This window comes from Capricornis sumatraensis, chromosome 21, assembly GCF_032405125.1.
Source record: "Capricornis sumatraensis isolate serow.1 chromosome 21, serow.2, whole genome shotgun sequence".
In the NCBI taxonomy this organism is placed as follows: domain Eukaryota; kingdom Metazoa; phylum Chordata; class Mammalia; order Artiodactyla; family Bovidae; genus Capricornis; species Capricornis sumatraensis.
In genome coordinates, this window is record NC_091089.1 from 7928766 (window position 1) to 7934765 (window position 6000).

The following is a 6000-nucleotide window of genomic DNA, read 5'->3' on the forward strand; positions in this document are numbered from 1 at the left end:
TTTCAAGATTATTCTTTTCATTTTCTTCTTCTGAACATCCACTAGGTAAATCAGGCATAATAGATTTAAAGTTTTATAATGCATTTCAAATTGACTGCTTTCATCACAATCAAGCCAAAATAAGAAGGCTGTAATGAAAACAACAAATATTAATAGTCTTTTGATTTTCGCTTCCTTTAACAGTATTAGTTATGTTATACTCTAAGGATTATGAAGAATAAATTACAGAAGAGATTATGTGATTAGTTATTAATTCTTTCCCTGCAGGATTGAGAACCGAAGATGTTATAATATTTCTTCATTACAGAGATATGCACTTCTCCAGTAATGGAATCAATTCTCATTGAGGCATGGTAATGAAGGGTAGGCATGAAGCTGAAAAATGAATCTGACAGTTGTCTTCAAATCTCTTTTTAGCCAAATGTTTCAAAATTTCTCCCAGCCCAGACCCTTTATTAGAGTTTATAACATCAATCAGAATTAATAGTGTAATTTCGGGGAGGGGGGGTAAATTCACATTTTCTGGTCAGCTTTCTAGACCTGAATTATGGAGTGCAATCTTGTTCTGCATTCATCACTCCGTTGGATCCCAAATCCTATGGCCTGGATTAGGTACCTTTCTTACAGCTAGATTATATAGCCATCAGGTGGTAAATTGGCTGTTTCTATTAAAATGATCCAAACATAAACATTTGTCTGAGTTTTCTATTACTAAAATATATTTATACTCATTTATCTATTAAAATTGCTTTTTTATTGAGTAAACCTTCTCTAAAAGACACACACTTGCTGATTGCTAGTCCATTTACTTAGCTTGTCTTTGTGCATGGATGCATGCTAAGTCGCTTCAGTCATTTCCAACTCTTTATGACCCTACAGACTATAGCTCCCAAGGTTCCTCTGCACATGGGATTCTCCAGGCAAGAATACTGGAGTGGGTTGCCATGCCCTCCTCCAGGGGATCTTCCTGACCCAGAGATCAAACCTGAGTCTCTCGCATTACAAGCAGATTTTTACCAAGTGAGCCACCAGAGAATGAGTATCACAATATCTTTTATGAAAAATTAGATCATAAGTATTGTTTCAGGGGAATTCCACTTTTTTTTCCCATTATCAAACTGATAGTATCATGTTACAGAAAAGGTTATTTCAAATCACACATTTCAGCCAGAAATCTGTCAATTTTTTAAAAAAAATTTTGAAAAAAATATAAAATATTAGATATTTGTATGAGAGTCTAAACCTCCTTCTTCTATTAAAAATCACTTTCTCTGGGGGCATGTCAATAAGTGGTAGAATTCAGAAACACTAAACAGTACAGAAAATAAAGAAGGACAAAACTAGTAGAACAAGGAACTGGAGAACAAGTTCAATGACAAAACAACAAAACTAAACCCAGTAGTTGATTTTTTACATGAAAGTTCAACACACTTGTATAATCATGAAAAAGTTGACCTTCTAATTTTGAAGCTTCACTTGAGATTTCTCCTTGTATAAAGTGAATCAGGAGGTGAGGACAATTTATTTATTTAATGAAATAAATATTGGTACTAACCTTAATATGTCTGATATCAATATGTGGTTTACATATACTATGGTACTCATATAATTTCATGAGATATACATATGATGTATATATATACTGTATAACACTATATATGATATACTATATATATGATATATATATATATATCTGTACATCTCAGTGATTGTTAGACTATTAATGGTCAAGTACCTTTTCATTGTTTCTATGAAACTTACACTACACCTGTGTATAAAGTTAATGACCTTAGCTTCAGTCCTGTTGTGTGAAGATGGACAGATTTGGGTGACACTGTGCACTTGAGTGGCACGTGTAATGGTTGACCTTCCACTTCTGAAGGCTTTGTGAAATTCTTAGTCTTCTCAATCTGCTCAATTTTATTTCAGGTAAGCGATTTTTCAAACATACAAAGGATCACAAAGGTAAGCACAGTATTAAAATGAGTCCCAATCTTCCATTTGCACATTGGTGTCTCCTGGACCAAGCCACCAAAATTTGAACACACCATGAAACCACAACACACAAGCAAACAAACCAACAAAGCAAAATGTTTTCAATCAAATTTTTCTTGGTGGGTTAATAAAAAAAATCTTAACCTCTGAAGTTTTTCTTTACTTATTTAAATAATTTTGCCCATTAGTTATTTCTGGAAGTGTACATGAAGACATATGATAGAATCACCTAAAACTGCTATTTAATGAGCAGTAGATTTAATTTATTAATATGCAAATAGAAGCAGAGTTCCCAACAAGCAAAGGTGCTTGTTCGATGTGCTGAAAAATGACAAAACAAACAAAAAAGTTATGGCACTTGTTTGCAAAGAATTTATAGTTTTGTCTGTGGGCAAGACACGCAGATAACTAATCCTAGTGCTCTACTCACCATAAGCACCATCTTGTGAACAAGACAACGTTGCCACACATCCTTTTAGGGAATTATTTAATGCATAGAAATAAATCATAAAACATATTAGAATTAATCTAACATTTAAAAGCTATTCTGGGAAGAAGATCTTAACATTATGAATTAAACCGAAACTTTAATTTTTCATTCTCAATATATACTGAAAGCTTCCTAAAGACAATATAGAGGGTTTGAAAGAAAAAAAAAAAAAAACCTATTAAAAAGACATTTTGTTAAGTAACACAATTTATGTTATGCCATTTTCAGGATATGAATTTTTGTTTCAGTATTTTCAAAAACTTGTCTTGAGAGTCCCATGGACTGCAAGGAGATCCAATCAGTCCATCCTAAAGGAAATCAGTCCTGAATATTCATTGGAAGGACTGATGCTGAGGCTGAAACTCCAATACTTTGGCCACCTGATGTGAAGAGCTGACTCATTTGAAAAGACCCTGTTGCTGGGAAAGATTGAAGGCAGGAGGAGAAGGGGATGACAGAGGATGAGATGGTTGGATGACATCACCAACTCAATGGATATGAGTTTGGGTAAACTCTGGGAGTTGGTGATGGACAAGGAGGCCTGGCGTGCTGTAGTCCATGGGGTCACAAAGAGTTGGACACAACTTGAGCGACTGAACTGAACTGAACTGAAGAATATGTCTAGTTGCTTAGGATTCAGAATCTAGGAATTTACATAAATATCCCTTCACTAATGCAAACACTTGTGTTTCTTTTTGCAAAGCCTGTTTTCCCTATGACCTGACACGACAATGTCAGGTCTCAAACTTCACTATCCCTGCATCCTCTGATCTCTCAGCACTGAAGATAAATCAGCACTTTTCCTGACTTTTTGTATTTTGACTCATTAAATGTCTATGGTTATGGTTTCCAGGGAAATGAAGCAGTATAGTCTGTGCCTGAGATATAACAGAAATTTAACAAATGTTTGTGCTTATTGGGAATGATGAGGATCCTAAAGGGAAATCTATACACTTTCTCTAAGATGATCAGGAGAAATCAGAACAATGATTTATCAAACAGAAATCTAGTCAACCTGCCAAGGGATGCATTTGCCCCACATTCTGCTTATTTTAAAGTTAATTTTTAACTTGCAAACATTCTGGTTGTGAGTCAACAGAGACCACATTTCATATAAAGATGAAGATATTGATCTTAAAACCCAGAGAACATTTCTTTTGTATCTGCTCACCAATTCTTAGCAGATCCCAGAATTAAACTCAGTCTGCCCTTCACCTTTGTCGTCAGGAATCATAACACGTTGGACTCTGGAGACAGAGAGCTCCTATACATTTCACAGAAACCCAACAGAAAATGCTCATCCCAACCTGTGTGTTCATCTAGCGATTAGCAAATGAGCTGAAACCCCTTTTGTGACCGTTATGGAATAACTCCTAATAGTACCATCTTGGATAAGGAAATGGCAGCCCACTCCAGTGTTCTTGCCTGGAGGATCCCAGGGATGGGGGAGCCTGGTGGGCTGCCGTCTATGGCGTCGCACAGAGTCGGACACGACTGAAGCGACTTAGCAGCAGCAGCAGCAGTACCATCTTATGTTGTTGTTTCGTTGTTAAGTCATGTCTGACTCTTTTGCATCCCCACAGACTGTAAACTGCCAGGCTCCTCTGTCCATGGGATTTCCCAGGCAAGATTACTGGAATGCATTATCATTTCCTTCTCCAGGGGATCTTCCTGAACCTGGGATCAAACTCGCATCTCCTGCATTGGCAAACAGATTCTTTACCACTGAGCCACCTGGGAAGTTCATGCCATCTTAACACAGGATGATAACCAGTCCCTAGCTGTCAATTAAAAATGCATTTAGAAAGCTGTCTCTTTTATTTTTTGTTTATCTTTAAGTTGTCTTGTCAAAGTTGAGCTTTTAAGAAATCAAAAATTATTTAGTATGCGATTTTAACACACATTTCTATTTTTGAAATAACACGTACAGAATAGGGCTCATCAGATTTGAAAAAATAGCCTCAGCAGGCAAGAAGGAAATGAAAAAGCCATATAATCACACTATAGGATACTGACTTTCAAGTTTATTATTTGATACCAGGCCATCTCTTGATGTGAGTTTCACGTATTCTACTTAACCATGTTCTGCTCAAAAATGTCTTAACAGTAAACCTTCAGAACACTTTTCAGGTGCTGATTAATTCCCTATAAGAATGGAGAAATCAATATTTGCTACTCTGAGGGCTGTCTGCAGGCCAGCTGAGCTGGTTTCAGCTGTGAGCTTGTTAGAAATGTAGAATTTCAGGTCCACCCAAGGCTTTGTGATTCAGAATGCACATTTTCTAGGATACTTCCAGGTGATTCACGTGCCCATCACAGTTTGGGAATTGTGGACATGTGCGATCCTCTTCCTTAATTTCATTTTCCTCCTTTCTCCCATGAATCTGCTATTATGTACAACCCCCAGAGTCTGGTCAGTGATGCTGAAGAAGTACATGAGGGCAGTGGGCAGCTATGGACCACAAATGCCATGTGTACGTGGTCAGAACCTGAATTCAGCAGCTACTGGCTCACTGCTTGCTCACATGACTGGACAACACATCATTCATCTTTGGGTACAGAAACATTTGTTAGATATGTCTGTACTTGCAGTCTGATATCTGTGCAGAAAATAGCCATATTTTTCTGAAAAACTTCTGATCAGCATAAAATGGCTTTTATAGTGAATTACATCAGAGAGATAGCACCCAAGGGATCCCCGGTGAGTCTTAGCTTGGGCAAGGTGCAACTTTTCTGTGAAACAAGGCTTACTTAATATTTCTTAAAAATGCTCTGTTTCCAAGAATAGTTTCACGATCAACAGTCAATATTAAGCATGGAAAAAGTAATGCTGCTGCTGCTAAGTTGCTTCAGTAGTGTCTGACTCTGCAACCCCATAGCCCACCAGGCTCCCCCATCCCTGGGATTCTCCAGGCAAGAACACTGGAATGGGTTGCCATTTCCTTCTCCAATGCATGAAAGTGAAAAATGAAAGTGAAGTCGCTCAGTCGAGTCTGACTCTTCGCGACCCCATTGACTGCAGCCCACCAGGCTCCTCCATCCATGGGATGTTTCAGGCAAGAGTACAAAGCTGTATTTGGGTCTAGACCATGTTTGAGTTTCATTACCTCTGTGCTGGGCTAAAACATTCCTGCACACAATCCAGTTCACTGCAGGTACACGTGAGAAGGACCCCTGATCTCAGATCACTAAGCAATGGAAGGCAGGTTAGCGGTCCTCAGCCAGGAGATGGAGACAAGGCGGCACTAAGGTGTCTGCTGACCCTGGAGCAACACATTCAGGTCTCACAGCTCCTTCCAACAGAACCTACCAGATGGCTCTTCCCTAACCCCCCAACTTTTCACCCTTTTATTTCTGCCATATCCTGTGATTGGTTGTTTTTGGAGGATGCAATCATATTCTCTGGTAAGAACAAATATGCCTGCTCAGTCAATCAGTCAGTCGAGTCTGACTCTTTGGTGACCTCATGAACTGTAGCCCCACCAGGCTCCTCTGTCCATGGGATTCTCCAGGCA